The following is a 17,581-nucleotide window of genomic DNA, read 5'->3' as shown; positions in this document are numbered from 1 at the left end:
TTATAATTTTTGAGATGGAGTCTCACCCTGTCACCCAGGCTGGAGTGCATTGGCGCCATCTCGGCTCACTCTAACCTCCGCCTCCTAGGTTCAAGGTTCAAGCTATTCTCCTGCCTCAGCCTTTCGAGTAGCTGTGATTACAGGCACCTGCCGCCACGCCCAGCTAATTTTTTGTATCTTTAGTAGAGACAGGGTTTCACCATGTTGGCCAGGCTGGTCTCGAGCTCCTGACTTCATGATCCGCCTGCCTTGGCCTCCCAAAGTGCTGAGATTACAGGCATGAGCCACCACGCCCAGCCCCTAGTTTTATTTTTTATCCGCTCTCCTGATGTTCCCAGGACCACCTCTAATTAAATAGGAGTTTTATTCTAAGTTCTGCTAAAAAAAAAAAAAAAAAAAAAAAAAATTAATGCAGTGGCCCAAGTTAATGTGTTGGTAGTTTTCAATATACTAAAATTTATACATAACACATTTGTGTGGGTGTGTTGTTTTTATTACAATTTTGAATAGGAAAATCTTCATAGTAAAAAACATTCAAAGTAAATGTTGGCACAGCCCCTGGAAGCCCTTTGGGAAGAGGCTTGGAGAGAAAGAGAGAGGATTTCATCAGGGTCACAGGTTAGGGCAGGAGGGCAGGGCCTTGGAGGCCTCTCTGCCGTCCCCAGGCCTTTCAACTTCCTCAGACATAGCCTAGAGGAGGCAAAGAGGGTGTGTGGAAGGCTGGAGACCTCTCAAGACAGGGGCCGGGGTTGGATTGAGGAAAATAAAGACTAATTCAGGTGGTGAGCAGAAGGAAAGAAAGGCTCCTGGCCTCACGCAGTGCTAAGAGCGAGCCCATGATCTTGGTGATGCAAGGCCAGTAGGTTAAACCCAGAATAATCATAATGAAAACAATCTGTTTGCACCATTGGATGCTTCCAGAAATTCCCGGGAGCAAGTCCAAGATGGAGAATCCCAGCCGGAAGTGCTGCTGGTTGGAACTGAGAGGGCGTTCTGGGACCCGGCTTCTAAGGACAGGGTGAGGGGTGCCGGCCCCCTCAGGGGAGCAGCTGCCAGGGGAGGGGGGCAGTCTGCAGGCTGCAGAAGCAACAGCTGGCTTTCAAGTTCTTGAAAGAGCAGCCCTTCACTGGAATCCATTTGTTCTCTCTTCTCTGAAATTAGAAGCTGACTCCAGGGCTTGCTCCTCAGGAAATCTGCCTGAAATGCAGTGGGACAGCTGACCACAGGCCCCTCTTCACCACACCCCAGGGGATCTATAATAGACACAGTAAAACGAGGCAAAGGCCTCACAGGGGGCCTGGCTATCTGCTGTCTGTCTCTTCAGCTGCTGGGGTGGTTCTCGGCGGGTGCCTGGCTTGGGACTAACAGGATGGAAGGGCCCAGGGAGCATGGAGTGCAGGGACGCTGCTGGCTGCCTTTCACCTTTCTCTCCTCCCCTTCCCCACACAGTCACTCTGGGGAATCCCATTCTTTTCTTTTCTTTTTCTTTTTTTTTTTTCTTTTTTTTTTTTTGGAGATGGAGTCTCATTCTGTTGCCCAGGCTAGAGTGCAATGGCCCAATCTCGGCTCTCATTGCAACCTCTGCCTCTAGGGTTCAAGCGATTCTCCTGCCTCAGTCTCCCAAGTAGCTGGGATTACAGGCACGTGCCACCACGCCCAGCTAATTTTGTATTTTTAGTAGAGACGGGGTTTCACCATGTTAGCCAGGCTGGTCTCAGACTCCTGACTTCAGGTGATCCACCCGCCTCGGCCTCCCAAAGTGCTGGGATTACAGGCGTGAGCCACTGCTCCCGGCCTGGGGAATCCCATTCTTATGATGTGATCACCCAGTGTCCCTGTGTCAGACCTCTGGTGCCAAGACAGACCTTAGAGATCACCTGATCCCACACCTTCATTTTACAGATGGGGGAACCGAGGCTCAGGGAGGTGATTTTTCCAAGGTCACCTGCCTAGGCTTCCTGGAGCCAGCTCTGTGTTCTTCTAAAACCACCACTTACTTTCCAATGGAGGGAGGTGACGTGTCGAGCGCCTCTCACCTCTATTAGCCAGCCTGGTGTCTCCTGAAAAGCAGCGAGCATGTACATGTGTGCACTGATGATATGTACCCCTGCAAGTCAGGGGCATCTGCTCACCTACGCGTCTTTGCAAACTGCTGGACATCATCTGCTGGTACGTACCCTAGTTAGGTGCTGAGACTAGAGTGAGGGCCAGGGAAAAGGCTGGGGTTGGGGGGCATGAGTGAGCACTGAGATTCAGGAAGTTGTCAGTAAGACTGAGGAATGTCCTTGGGGGTCTTTGACTGGGGGTGGTGTTGAGTCTGGGTCAGACAGGTCAGAGAAGTCAGCCCAGAAAAGGAGGCCCATGAAGGACACTCCAAATGTTCATTGGAAGAGGGGCTTTCCCCAGGCAGAAAGAACAGGGCTGGGAAGCTGGAAAACAAGAAGCATGTTTGGGAAATGTCCAATAGTAATAGACTGTCTGTGGAGCAGGGTTTATTGGGGGAGCAAATAACTAGCAGGTACTTATTGAGCACTTGCTATATGGCAGATGCTGTGCTAGGTGCTAGAGACAAAGAGGCTTGAGTTGAGAGTTCTTCATGAGTGTGTTCTGTTCATCTTCCCAGCAGATGCAGAGGTCCTGCTCTGTGACCCACACTCTGAGCTCTAAAGAGAAGGAAACACACCCACACCCACACCCTTGAGAACTCACTGACCACAGGTAAGAGTCCACGGAAGCAGACCCAGAACGGAGTGCAGAGAGCAATGGGAACCGCCTGGGAATTGTTCTCAATTGTGTCCTCACACCCACACACTGACCTCCCCGGGCTCTGCGGCCAGGCTCCCTGTGCCTTCCTCACCCTGGGGAGAGTCTGAATTCCAAGAATGCGCATGTGTGCATCCCCTGCCCCTGCAGAAGACTCTCAACGGATCCAGCTAAGAGCCACCAGCCCAAACGCAAGCCCAAGTCTTGGCGTGACAGGGGCATTCAGTGCTCACAGTTTATCTGTGGAGAAGAATCCCAGGCACTGGGTTTCAGAATCAAGGGCACTAGTGCGGAGGAAGTCCCCATCAGCCCTCACCTGACTCCTGGCGCTGTGGGTACCTGAGGGCCCCAGACAGCTCACCAATTCTCTGCTTCCCATGGATGCTTGTGGTTCCTGGCTGACCTCAGTGTCTCTGCCCAGGATAACAGGACTAGGGGAGTCTCCCTTCACAGTTGGAAAGCACCTTGGTTACTCCTACTGTCTGAAACCTCTCCATGGGCATTGGCAGAGCTGCTGTGGTTTTCATCCTACAGATGAGGCCCCAGAGGCTTGAGGGCAAATGGTGCTCAAGGGTGACGTCTCTCTGAGGCTGGTGCCTTCCCCACACCCGGGGCCCTGCCTGGCAGCTTTCCCCCAAGACCCCGCTCCCTTCAGCCACTGGGACTTCCCTCCCAATGCAGGCCATGCGTGCCCTGCTCCTATGTGGCGGCAGGACAGGTTTCCAAAAACCAACGGCAAAGTTTCCTGAAAGGCTCCGGCTTCCAGGACTCTTGGCAGGGCTCTGCCCAGGAAGAAATGAGCTGGCACTTTCCTGGCTGTGTGCTTATAGCTGACCCTGGCCTCAGAGGCCTTCCTCTCCTTATCAGGAAAGGATGCCAAGGGGGAGGGAGGAGGCGCTGGGGAGAGTCCAGGCCTTTGTGGGAACCATCCTAAGGGAAGTGGATGCTTCTGAGCAGCCCTGCCCGGCTCTGGGCTTTGCCCGCCCTCATCTTCAGCGGGGCTTTGGCACTGGAAAGAATGAGCTTCAGCTCCTGAGCCTTGCAGGAGTCAGAGGTCAGCACATTCCAGGGCTCAGCCTTTCCGCCTCAGTCAAAAACTCTCAGCAGACCAAAGGCCTGGACTACAGTCCACTGAGAGTTTTTGACCAAGGCAGAAATTCTTCTCCACAGATAAACTGTGAGATAAACTGGGTGGGGACATCAGCAGCCTTCTCTCTGACGGGCAAAGCTCTTGGGGCCTGCCGTGTGACCACCCAGCCTGGACTCCCTGCCAACACACACACAAAACAAGGCCACTGCTAGACCCCAGACCACGGCCTGTTCCCAGTTCCTGTTCTGCTTTCCCTCCAGACATCCTCTCTGGTCTTCCTAGTCTACCCTCCGGCACACAGGCCTCTCCTCCCCTTATGCCTCTGTCCCTTCTCTCCTCTGCCTGGACCGCTTTCTCCTCATCCCTCAGCCCCAGCTCTCCCATCAATCCCTGTGATGCCCGTATGGACCCCCCAGAGGGCTGGTCCCTCTGTCCCACGCCCTGGACTTCTCTGCAGCACTCCTCATGGCCACTGTGACTCTCCTGGGGGTGATCCGTTGACTCACTCCAGCTGCAGGAGGGCTGGGACAGTGCCTGCTGCCTGTGTGCTGGCCAGACACAGTGGGAGTGCCCACCCGTGCTTACTGGGGAAGCAGAGACAATGGAATGTTTTAGCAGGATTGGGGTCTTCAGAAGGTACTTCCATGAGGTCCTGCATACAGCTGGGTTAGGAGGAGGCAGTTTAGGGCCTGGGCAATATGGGGCTGACATGAGAGAACAGGCCAGGATGGGGTGCTGGGCAGGTGGATCAGAGGGGCAGTCGTCCACCTGGGACACAATGTCTTATATATGTTTGCAGGGGTGAAAAGAGACCTGTGCAGGGGCAGTGCCCAGTGAGGGGACCCTCAAACGAGGGGCAGATTCCCTCAAGCCTTTGTACAATGCCACCAAGCGTGCCGCCCCTTCTTCAACAGAACTTCCTCCTTGCAGGGAGGCTGCAGTGGTGTCAGAGGTGGTGGGTTCAAACCTGCTCCTGTCTTCTCTCTGTAGCCCCCCTTTCCTCATCTGTGAAGTGGGGATGGTAAGAGCTAACTGGCAAAGTTATTGGGTGGTCAGCTGAGGGAAAGTTCTTGAAAGGTGTTACTGAATCAAACGTCATTTTGCTTTTTCCTTCTCGCAGAATCACAGGCCAGAGGTGAGAGCTGGGGAAAGGCAAACTCTCCCAGTCCCTGGGAGTGGTCATTACAGACTGGGAAATCGCCCTCCACCTGATGGTAAAGGACTGCAAATCCTATTCATGTGACTCAGGGCCTCTGGTGTGCCTTCTGGGAAGAAAGCAGAAGAGGGTTCCTAACTGTAGAAGGGAAAAGTTTCCCTTTATTCTTCCAGCCACGTGGTTCAATAAGCATGTACAAGCTATTACCAGGGCCAGGCACTGTGTGGGCACCAGAAACATTAAGATGGAATGACACAGGTCTGCCCTGGAAGGGCTCCTTTCCAGGGCTCAGGGACTCTGTGACTCCTTTTGGGGAGCAGAGTTATGGACAAGAGTGCATTTTTCTAGAGAGATGGTCCACAAGAATGGGAGGCCAGGCTCTGTCTCCAGGTACCCTTAATCCTTGGAGACCTCCCTCAGGTCCTGGCTTTCTTTTTGGATTTAGGGTTTCACTCTGTTCCCCAGGCTGGAGGGCAGTAGACTGATCATGGCTTACTGCCGCCTCCACCTCCTGGGCTCAAGCATTCCACCTGCCTCAGCCTCTCAAGTAGCTGAGACCACAGGCACACACCACCAGACCCATAGAACTTTTTTATTTTTTGTAAATACAGGGTCTCGCTATGTCTTTACATAGTGAGGTCTCGAACTCCTGGGCTAAAGTGATCCACCCACCCCGGCCTCCCAAAGTGCTGGGATTACAGGCATGAGCTACCATGCCTGGCTTAGCCCTGGCTTTCAATTCCATCTCTGTTCTCCAGGACAAGCTGTCTCTGCAACTCCAGGCTCTTCTGGAAGCTGCCACTAATGCCTTTTCCACATGGGAGCTGCTTGAGGTTCCTTCTACCCTTAACTCAAATAATGACAACTTCAGCTTTTGGTTACTCAGGCCAAACTCTTAGAGCCATTCTAGACCCTTCTCTTTCAAAAGGTACACCCAATCTATCAGCCAGTCCTGTCAGCTCTATTTTAAAATATATGCAGAAACTAAACCATAGTGGTAGAAAATAGATCCAAGTGTGGAATAAGGGGGAGACAAAAGAACAGGAGAAAATTTGGAAGCTGATGGGAATGTGAAGTATCTTGACTGTGGAGATGGTTGAGTGGGTGTATATGTGTGTCAAAATACATTAAATTGTACACTATATGTGTGGTTTAATATGTGCTAGTTATGCCTCAATAAAACTGTTTTTTATTTTTTTTTTAAGTCAGATATTTTCAGTGACCTCTGTGAAACCCTGGACTAGTCCATTCCCCTCTTTTAGCCTCAGCTGCCCAATTAGTGAAACAGGGGTCTCTAAGGGACCTTCCAGTAGGGTCTGTGTATGCCCACCATGACCGTGCTCCCCACATCTCAGAAGGAGCTCCCCTCCTGGGGTGGGGGGCAGTGGTACTGTGTGACCCAGATTTCTTCCAGCACTCTTCTGAGCTCAGCTCAACCCAACAGCCTTTCTGCAGAAGTGGCTCAGACCAAGTTGAGAGGTTAGCTGGGGAGAGGGGGATGCCAGGAAATCGGGCTAAATCCTATAGGAAAAATAAGTAGGTGAGTAAACCCGTGGCCCCACACTGCATGGGCTTCTCTTCAGGCACCGAAAACCTCCAGGGAGCTGGAGAGGAGCACAGGGATCTTGCCCTACATTTGACAGGTGGGGAAACTGAGGCCCAGGAGTAGTCTTTCTTTTCTTTCTTTCTCTCTCTTTTTCTTTCCTTCCTTCCTTCCTTCTTTCTTTCTTTCCTTCTTTCTTTCTTTCTTTCTTTCTTTCTTTCTTTCTTTCTGTCTTTCTTTCTCTCTTTCTTTCTTTCTTTCTTTCTTTCTTTCTTTCTGTCTTTCTTTCTCTCTTTCTTTCTTTCGTTCTTTCTCTCTTTCTTTGACAGGGTCTCGCTCTGTCACCCAGGCTGGAGTGCAGTGCTGCGATCTCAGCTCACTGATATCTCCATCTACTGGGTTCAAGTGATCTCTGCCTCAGTCTCCTGAGTAGCTGGGACCACCGGCACACACCACGACACCTGGCTAATTTTTGTATTTTCAGTAGAGACGGGGTTTCGCCATGTTGGTCAGGTAGATCTTGAACTTCTGGTCTCAAGCGATCCACCTGCCTTGGCCTCCCAAAATGCTAGGATTACAGGCATGAGCCACCACGCCTGGCTGAAGTACACTGAGAAACCAAGCTGGAGTTGATGCAGGAATGCCAGTTGCTGGACTCCTAATCCACTACTTAAATGTCACCTTCTCCTTGAGGACTTCCTGGCCACCCTGTTTCATATTGCAACTTTCCCTCAGCCCCGGTATTTCTGATCACCCCTGCCTTGCACCTGTATTCTCCATAGCACTTTTCACTTTCTAATATGTAACATAATTTACTCATTTATTATATTTATTATTTGTCTCCTCCTGGTAGAATATAAGCTCCCCAAGGCTAGGGACCAGTGTGTGTTTTGTAAACTGATGGATCCTAAGCATCTGGAGTAGCCTTCAACAGTGCTTAGCATAAAGCTATCTTTAATAGATACTTATTGAATCAATAAATTTATCAGAGACCACTACCCTGCAAAGAACAAGGGATTCTAACTTACTCTTATCTGAGTTCAGTTTACCCCTCCAGCACTGACTAGCTGCTTTATTTTACCTCCTTATGTTCTCACTTTCTCATCCACAAATATGATTTCACTGGACTGCTATGAGACATAATGCAGATGAAGTGCCTGGAACAGTGACTGGCCTACAGCAGCGGACTCGGGCTAACATCAGAGAGCAGCAACTTTATTTAACAAACAAATGTTGTGGTAAAGCTCTGGCAAATTAAACAGGACAAGCAGAGTGTCACCACTCTTGATTTGGATGGGAAGCTCTCAGATGAAATATTTTCTTCCCTCCTTCAGGGGGAATGTTCTGGACCAGACCCAGTGAGTTTGAAAGAGCTCTGCAGGAGGAGTGAGGAGGCTGGGTGCTACAGTCCGACTGTGTCCGCAAGATTCATGTGTTGGAAGCATAATCCTCAAAGCAGCTGTGTTGAGAGGCGGGACCTTTAAGAGATTAAGTCATGAGGTTGAATGGATTAATGCTGATTATTACAGTTATGGGTTCCTGATAAAAAGGATGAATTCAGCCAATTTCCTTTCTCTGTCTCACATGCCCACTTCCACCTTCTGCCCTTCTGCCATGGGATGCACCTCACCAGATGCTGGCATCATGCTCTTAGACTTCCCAGCCTCCAGAACTGTAAGAAATAAATTTCTTTTCTTTATGAATTACCCAGCCTGGTACTCTGTTGTAGCGCAAGATAACAGACTGAGATACCACGTCTCAGCTCAGCTCTCTCACTTCCTGGCAGTGGGGCTCAAGGCCACATACTTCACCTCTCAGGAACTCTTTCTTCTTATCTGTGAAATGGGACAAGAATGTCTTCTCTGCTGACTTCAGAAGGGTCAGAGAGATTGAAGGAAAAATCACAAGTGCAAATGCTTTGTGAGCAGTATAGGACTGTGCCTTTATGGGTGAAATGGCTTCGGTTGGCAGCAGGGCTGCAAAACTGCTCATTTGGGATAAGAAGCTTTCTGCTCTAGGTAGATGTTACAGGCCGAATTGTGTTCCCCCGAAATGCATACATTGAAGTCCTAACCTGCAGTACACCTTAGAAGGTGACCATATTTGAAGACAGGATCTTTACAGAGGTAATTAAGTTAAAATGAGGTCATTAGGGTGGGCTCTAATCCAATATGGCTGATGTCCTTATAAGGAGAGAAATTTTGGACACAGACACATTCAGAAGGAAGATAACATGAAGAAATAGGAAGAAAGTGATCATCGACCAGTCAAAGAGGGAGGGCGCAAAAGAAACAGATCCTGCCAACACCCCGATCTTGGACTTGCAGCCTCCAGAACTGTGAGACAGAAATTTCTCTTTGAAGCCATGCAGTTGGAAGTACTTCATTATGGCAGCCCTGGGAAACTAAGACAGTACGCCTGGACAGAATGCAACAGATGTCAGCACGCCCAGAGAACCACGCTGCTCACTTCTCTCCCACTCAGACCCTTCTGCATACACATTTGCTTCAAACATCCAGCCCCTGCCATCCAGCCCCTGCCTCCCTCGTCCTGGAGATTTCCAGCTAAGCTCTCTCAGCCTGAAAGATCTGGTAGCTCAAAACGAGTCCCTATAGCGCCTTAGGCTGTCCCTAAGCAGAGACCCTCAGGAACACACCATGTTGCACAAGCAGGAGCTTTCTGGAAGGCCCTTGGTCGCATTGATTGAGAGGAAAAGTTTAGCCTCTTCTCTCCTTTTTACCATTGGCAGAAGAGAGAAGAAGGCTGAATTCTCTGAATACAGCTGGGCAGGCACCCAGGGCCCAGGGCCCAAACTCCCTCATCCTTCCTCGCACTCTGGATGTCCTGTATGGACACGCTGGCTTCCTTGGGTTGGGAGATCTGCTTGTGTCAAGTGATCACCTCTGAGCCACAGATGCTCAGATCACCCGTGTGAGGGCAGAGGGCTCTGGGAGGCTGCTGGCCAGGGCCAGACTCGCTTCTCCACTTAGGGATCATCTCTCTGCTGCAGCCACTCAGCCCTAGATCCTCCTATCCTGAGCTGAGTTTTGATTTAGTCATGAGATGGGGTGTTGTCCTCTTGCCTCCCTGAGAATCGCCCGACCCCAGCTTCCTTTCACACAGGGAACCCTTTAAACAGCTTTGGTCAACAATATAGGCTAAAGGTCAGGAGAACAAGACCGACATGTCAACACTGTGAATATCTACCCTCTTGGGAGAGTTTCCAAGTCAAGTAATGAAGTAAAAAAAAAAAAAAGAAATCATGTGCAACCTTGATAGAAGGGATCTTATTTCTTCTGCAAAGTAAGGGGAAAAATATAAACAAAACAAGGTTTTTCTCAGTAAAATAAGGCCACCCACATACACTCCCCTTAAAAATCTAGGTTTGCCTGGAGTAACTGTGGGTTTTGGTCTATTGTCATGTTACTGTCAAGCTGCAGCACATGGTCAGAGGCAATCATCTCCTTATTTGACTGGGTCCTGATTTAGGAAAAAGGGAGGACCCAGGCTGCCTAAAATCCAGAGTCAACATTCCCCAGCTCTTCTCTCCTTTCCTGTGTATCTGGCAGCCCCACATGGACACACCCTGGGGACATGGGGAGAGGGGTTTGAATTCCGGCCCCACAGCCTTGCTCTCAATTGCCTCCCACATATAAGAAAACAAAAGGTCAGCCACCCAAGCTCAGTCAGCATGGAGGAGACGAGCCCAAAAGGAGCTGATGATCCTGGAAAAGCATTCATTCCCCAGTAGCTGCTGGCTTTGGGGTGTTTCAGGTCCACAGGGAATTGTTTTTGACATAGGATGGCGCTCAGAGTTCAGACTTTAGCTTTGGGTGTGAATGTTCAGTCCTTGTCGAGTCTTCTCAGTGAGTGTTTTGGACCTTTGCTCCCTCCTTCGTGCCTCTCCAGACTGCCCTAAATATGGATGTTTTCTAACAGAAGCTGAACAATGCTCAGACGTCAGGGTCTGTGGCCTCTAATCTATTTGTGCGAGGGATCAAATGAAAATGGTCTTTTCCTGACAGTTCCAAGAGTGGATTAGCAGCCTGTGTTTGGGTGTTGTGGGGCTGGAGCGACCAGAGACATCCATCTTCTGTCCTCTATCAGTGGAGGCAGCTCCAGGGTAGGGAGGCAACAAGGGAGCTGGCCTGGAGCCCACATGTCTGAGGAGTCCCTGGAGGACCCCCAGGGCAGATGGTTCTGAGCAGCCTGCCTGGAAGCACCTGGGAGAAGGGAGCCACATCTGCTGGGACCTGCCTGCATTTGCAGCTTCCACCATGAAGCTGAAGTTCCCTGGAGCCCATTGCCAGGGACTTTTCCTTCTCATTGTTGCCTCCACATTAAAATGAGGGCAAATAACCAAGCAGGAATGTATTTTTAAAAGATGTTTAGGGAATTTCCTGGTTGTCACCACAAAATAGCTCTCCATACCTCCTACTTTTGTAGCCTGATCCAGTTGGAATTCAGAATGATATCCTGGGAGTCATACAATCCGGACCAATTTTTAAAAGTTCAATTATGTGTACTAGATAAATCTTACAAAGTCAGGAATATAAGAAACATGTTCAGTAAAGATTTTCAATAACAGCATTTGAAAGCACACCAGACATTCTGTGGTCTGTAGATGTCTGTTCCACCCACAGGGGTCCTATATGGACTGTGACCTGCTCCCCAAATGGCAGCTGACTGTCCCACCCAAAGGCAGCCACTAGCTGGTGAGGCAGCCCCAGGCACGTGGGTTTAGCTAGGCAAGTGTTTACTTTCCTTTGCCTCAGAGTAGTTCTACACTTGCTGGAATCCAACTGACCTTGAAGGTCTTCTCAGGGAGTTTTGAACTGGGGACACGCAGAGTGAGAAGCAGAGAAGGAAAGTGGGAAGCAGAGAGAGACACAGAGGGAAGCCGTGTCATAAGAATGACAGATCCCCCAGGGCAGGAGCCATGGATGCGAGTGTCTGGGCAGTAGCAAAATAGAGGGGTCTCCTCTGCAGAGTGGTTTTCCTGGGGTACATTGATGGGCTCCTGACAGCTAGGTTTGCACCCTAGATCTGAACTTACTAGCTGTGGGACTTGGGCAAGTTACAAACCTCTGTAAGCCACAACGTCCTCCTCCTCAAATCGGGATGCTGATGACAACTTGTTCCATTAGACTGTTGCCAGCATCCAGGATAAAGCACACAGAGTATCTGGGGCCATGCCCAGCACTCAGGAAGAGGAAATGCTCAACAGTTGCCAGCCATCATCATTGTTAAGGCTGCCTTTCAATGAATCCTAAACCCTATGTCTTAACTGCACTGATAGTGTCCTGCCCATCTGTCTATCCTTTCTCCTTTACAATAAACGTTCATGACTCAAAGTCACTGGAGTGTGCCTGTGTTTATTGCAGCTTGGAAGAGCCTCTCTAGCATGGAAATGAAAACTTTCTCAATACCAGAGAGCCCAGGTAGCCACTCTGCATTTAAACCCACATGGGAAAAGCAGCCGGCAAATGGTTGGCTTGAGCTTTGAAGGGCCTGGATCTCAAGTGCCCTTTGGGTCAGTGCAAACTGGACAAAATGCAGTTATAGGGCACTGCTCTGCTGCCCAATGGAGAAGTGGTGGAGGCCATTTCCAGACTGGAGGGGAGGGGGAAGCTGGTGTTCTTGTCCAGAGGACACACAGCCAGCTGTGCAGTTTCACTGCTGACATCAAGTCACAGAAGCACCCCTGTGGCTTGATGTCAGCAGTGAAGCTGCACAGCTGGCTCTGTGTCTATGAACTGGGCTACTGGGCACGTGTGTGGACAGGAAAAGGTTTACCTGCAAGAGTGCGCTATATCCCGTGGCCATGGGCGCCTGTGTGTTTGTGCCAGGAGAGATGCTACGCAGGCAGGGCTGGGGGGAAGCATGTTTATGTGTGTCTGTGTGGGCTTGTACCTAGGGAGAGCTCTGTGTGTGTGTGTGTGTGTGTGTGTGTGTGTGTGTGCGTGTGTGTGGTGTTGGAGAGCTGTGGGTGAGGGTGTCTCCAGCTGTGTACACCTGAGAATGGATGCATGTACACAGGCGTGTTTGATCCTGTGCATGGCCACGCATGCCCAAGTGTGTATGTGATTCTGCCTGTGGCTCGTGTGTGCAGCCACTCTCTTTACCTTCAGCAGCTCAGCTGGCCTTCACGTTGGAATGGGCAGGGCAGGCCACCAGGGTCACCTGGCTGACAGGGCTCTAATGATAGCCTTTGGGGCTTGCTGTGTTCCAGGAACCAGAGCCATTCAGGAACAGCTGATGAGACTAGGAATGAGGAAGTAGCAAAGGTTCTTCTGGGTTTCCATTTCAAGGGGCACAAAGTGACCTTTGCCTCCTCCGCCACTTAGGCTTGCTGCTTGCTCCTTGTCCCTTCCCCCAGGCAGGGAGGAGAAGCAGTTTCACTTTTCTTGCCAGTTATTTTCACTTTCAGACTCCCTTGATTAAACACTGAGAAAGGTGAGGCAGGACTGGTGTGATGTGTGCCCGAGTCTCAGGCACTATCATGAGGGTGCAGGGCCAAGGCAGGTGATCCTGCATGGAGACATTCTAGACTCAGGGACTGCCTGTGGATCCATGCCAATTGCTGTGATCAGCCAGCCCGTCCAGGAGAGAGGCTGTGACTTCCCCAAGCACACCAAACTGTAACTCTCTGGGTCCTGTCATTTGAGCTGATGAGAAAGCAGCTTCCGAGGACAGACATGATTCATCCAAAGAGACATGATTCGTGTGAGAGCCAGCTGTCAGGCCTAGTATTGATGGGAGACATCTGGCTGATTGGCCAACAGCAGGTAGAGGTAGGAGCTAAATTTCCATCCTACATAATAACATCCTATGCCAGACAGCATAGCTCCCAGCACCTCTGTTCACCCAGAGATGCCTTCCTGGCCCTCCCTGGCCACTTCATTCCTGCCCTCACTGTCCCTTCATGCCTGGTCAGGTGCCAGGCAGGCCCCAGCCAACCGGACAGGCCCCAGCCACTTCCAATTGGGCCCCAATCATCTGACAGGCTTCTCCCAGGGTAATCAACCCCTGCTTCTCAGCCTGAGACTTCAACCCTTCAGAAAGGCCCTGCCTGCTCCCTGTAGGGTCCCTCCTGCACAGGCCATGGCAGCAGACCCAGCTTTCCCCTGGGTTATGGATCCCCAGCTCCCCCTGCTCCCAAGTCTGAGAGTGCCTGGACCCTGCTGCACACTCATAATGGACTCTGCATGCTCCAGAGTGCCAACACCACACACACACACACACACACACGCTCTCTCGCTCTCTTTCTCTCTCTCACACACTCACACTCTCAAACACATACTCACACTCACACACTCACACTCTCACACACTCACATGCTCACACTCTCGTTTTCTGTCTCTCTCACACACACACTTTCACTCTCTCAAACACACACACTCACTCACACGCTCACATACACACTCTCTTGTTCTCTCTCTCACACACATCCCCACACACCCACTCACATTCTCACACATGCTCACACACACTCACATGCTCACACACACTCTCACACTCTCCCACCTTTTATAGGTGCTGTGCATCCTCAGCCTTCCCCTCCCCCACGGACTGCCCTGTCTCATGGCCATTGTAAACTGTTCAGTTCTGCCTGAAGCTTGCCCTGCTGGCTGCCCCAGGCTGCCCTCCTGGGCCACCATCTGCGTTTCCAGCCTGTGTTAACAAGATGTGTCCTGGTGGGTTCTTGACATTCTTCCAGTTAGAATGAGTATGTTCTGCATTTCAGATAAAATAATGGTAGTCTTTCCCAATTCACAGGAGAAATCAAGTTAATAGTAAGAATTCTTTCTCTTTAAGTCCTTCTATTCAATGTTTCACATCTGCGGCCTCAAACCGAGAAACAATCACACATTTGATATAAAGCACCTAGACTCAGTTTACCAACCTTAATCTTCACATTAAATTTAGCTGGTGCTTACTTTTATCCAACTGAAATGCTTCGTGTGTCTGAAATGAAATGCCAGCACGATGACATCTCACTCGTGGAATGAATTAAATGGGCCCCAGATTTAGCAAGTGAAAATATACAAGGCACTCAGCTCAACGTAATAAACAATACTAGATAAACAATAAATAATTTTTTAGCATAAGTATATCCCAAGTATGGAATATTTGCTAAGTATGGAATCCTTATGCTAAGAAATGGTTGTTTATCTAAAATTCAAATTGAACCAGGCATCAACGTTTGACCTGGTGGTCCTAACCCAGTGCTTACACCCACTGGCATGAGCCATCATACATCATAGGCTCTGCAAGGAACTTGCAACCCCCATAGCAAAGAGCTGAGTTTGTCAATGGTCTACACTAGAGTGCGGACTAGGGCTTCTCCTGGCAGTAACCCTGCTGTCTCAGGTTTTAGAGAGTGGGATTACCTCTGGTCAACCCCACTGATACCCAGCCCTCAGGCCCCAAACGGTCATTGCAGGGCCTTATAGGACAGTTTCTAGCTAGATGGTACTTTGAGCTTACACTTCCATAGTCGCTAGTGTTTTTCTTTCTCTTCTTGGCCCATGAATACATTTTTGGAAAGGAAGAAGGCAAGCCCAGTGAAGACAGCACGAGGAGAGCATCCACCTTTTGACATTGCACGCAAGCAAGGATGACACCATGACCATCTTTGAAAGGGCAGAGCTGGACTTTTGCATAACATTATTCAGGTTAATGACACCTTGGTACACATCGGTCAATTAAATAATAAATAAAATGTATTGATTCTTAGACTTCAATAACACCTCTGAGACTTGTTAATACTACTTGTGGATTGAAGATATATAAACAAAATCAATATTTATTGAAAAATGTTCAACATTTGAGAACTTAGATTAACCTTGTTCATTGATCCTATAAAGTGTCAAATTTTTGACTGATTTGTTTACTTACATGCTTGTGAAATTCTTTGGGATGGATATTGCTTCATAATACAATGTTTGTAGCACACTCTGTCCTGTTTGCCTGTACAGTATTTTAGGGGGATGTGTCGATACCTGGGTTGGCCCTGGGAGGGGGTCATGGATGTGAGCTCCTACCCTTGATTCAGAGAGTCTGCTGTGGGCTTCCCACTCCTCAGCTTGGAGCAGGTCAGCAGCCACAATTTCCCTCCACAGCAGCCTTGGCTGTTTGACTTAGAAACCTGCGGGAGCCTCGCATTTCTTTTTGACTTGGTTTCCCCAAGGAAGCTGGGCCATGAGCTAGATCAGATGGTGAAAGAGCCAGTAGAGAATAAAGGGGTTGCAATGCCTTTTATTTGTGCAGGCAAAGGGTCAGAACGGGAGGGCAGCAGGTGGACCCCAGCTTTGGTAGACTTGACGAATGGACTACCTGTCTACTCTGCCCTTGGGGCTCTGCCCTGAGAAATGACTTTGGCATCTGAGTTCAGAGAGGGAGGCCAGACGCAATGGTTCATGCATGTAATCCCAGCACTTTGGGAGGCTGAGATGGGTGGATCGTTTGAGGTCAAGAGTTTAAGACCAGCCTGACCAACATGGTGAAACTCCGCCTCTTACTAAAACCACAAAAAATTAGCTGGGCATGGTGGCATGTGCCTGTAGTCCCAGCTACTCAGGAGGCAGAGGCTGCAGTGAGCCAAGATTGTGCCACTGCACTCCAGCCTGGGCAACAGAGCAAGACTTTGTCTCAAGAGAAAAAAAAAAAAGAGAGGGAAGCCTGGGGCTGTGCCTTTAGGCCATATAATCCAGACAGGTAGCACAGCCCAACCCCATCTAGCATGAGCTGTTCCCTTTACTCTGCTCTGCCTGGCTGGACCTGGGAGACAATAGTCATCTGCTGGAGCAACACATGGAAATCCTTCCAGGGCCATTGGCCTGTAACAACATCTCACAAAGAAAGAGTACATCCCATGGGGGCAGGGGGAGTGTAACTGACATGGTTTAACATACACAAACAAACTGTAGTATTTTTGTGAATGGTTATGAGTTTATTCTAATGTAAACTAGAAAAATGTGACATTAATATCAACAATAATTTATTATATCATGGTATATTGCAGAGTGATTTGTTCAGCCTATGCCACATCATCATATTATTTAGCCATTTTAAGTAACATGGCTTTACCTCCCCAGGGATATGGTGAATTCCTTAAGGAAATGACCTATCCCTAAACTTCTGTGGCATCCCCTTGGGTCTGGCATAGAGAGCTCAATAAACAAGGTGAACCAGGCATGAAAAGAAACATAGCTGGAAGTGCATCTTTTCAACTCTTGGCCCTGGACAAGGCAGGTTGGTTTTTACATATTGGTGCTCAAATCAATCTTTTAAAAACATCTTTCATCTGCTCTTTATTGACCCCTGGCCTCCATCCTTGGCCCTTCTTTAGTTGTCTTCCAAACCCCAAATCTTCTGAGGCCTGGGGACTGGCAGGGGACCCTAGACTCAGGAACCTACAAGGGTAGGGATGCTTTCACAGTCATTACAGGACAGCCCTCCCCTTGCAGATTCCTGGACACATAAACATCCAGAGAAGGGCAGGTAGCCCTGGATGCTTGCATCCCATTGGGGAGCCATCAGAAGGTGGGGTAGGGCTCGGGGTGTATTAGTCTGTTCTCACACTGCTATGAAGAAATGCCTGAGACTGGGTAATTTACAAAGAAAAGAGGTTTAACGGACTCACAGTTCCACATGACTGGGGAGGCCTCAGGAAACTTAGAATCATGGCGGAAGGTACCTCTTCACAGGGCAGCAGGAGAGAGAATGAGAGCTGAGCAAAGGGGGAAAAGTCCCTTATAAAAACCATCTGATCTCATGAGAACTCACTGACTGTCACAAGAACAGCATGAGGGGATCGCCTCCATGATCTAATCACTTCCAGTGAAGTCCCTCCCCTGACATGTGGAGATTATAATTCAAGATAAGATTTGGGTGGGGAAACAGAGCCAGACCATATCAGGATGCAATGGAGTGGAGGGCTGATTGGGTTTCAAATGGGCAGGAAGCCCATGCTTGGGGAATTTTGAAATTTCTGCATTGCTGAGTGACCACTCCATTGTCCCCT

General features: G+C 49.5%; 1 long non-coding RNA gene across 1 annotated transcript; it reads left to right on the top strand.

Moving 5' to 3' along the window:
• Positions 1 to 2,086: 2,086 nt before the first annotated feature.
• Positions 2,087 to 5,126, top strand: LOC134739128 (uncharacterized). Its single transcript, XR_010125638.1, has 3 exons — positions 2,087 to 2,169; positions 2,624 to 2,718; positions 4,974 to 5,126. It is a non-coding gene; the product is annotated as an uncharacterized LOC134739128 (long non-coding RNA).
• The last annotated feature ends 12,455 nt before the right edge of the window (positions 5,127 to 17,581 follow it).

The sequence above is a fragment of the Pongo pygmaeus genome, chromosome 2 (genome assembly GCF_028885625.2).
Source record: "Pongo pygmaeus isolate AG05252 chromosome 2, NHGRI_mPonPyg2-v2.0_pri, whole genome shotgun sequence".
Taxonomy (NCBI): Eukaryota; Metazoa; Chordata; class Mammalia; order Primates; family Hominidae; genus Pongo; species Pongo pygmaeus.
The sequence above is the reverse complement of the archived record's forward strand: the minus strand, read 5'-3'. Positions and strand labels throughout refer to the sequence as shown.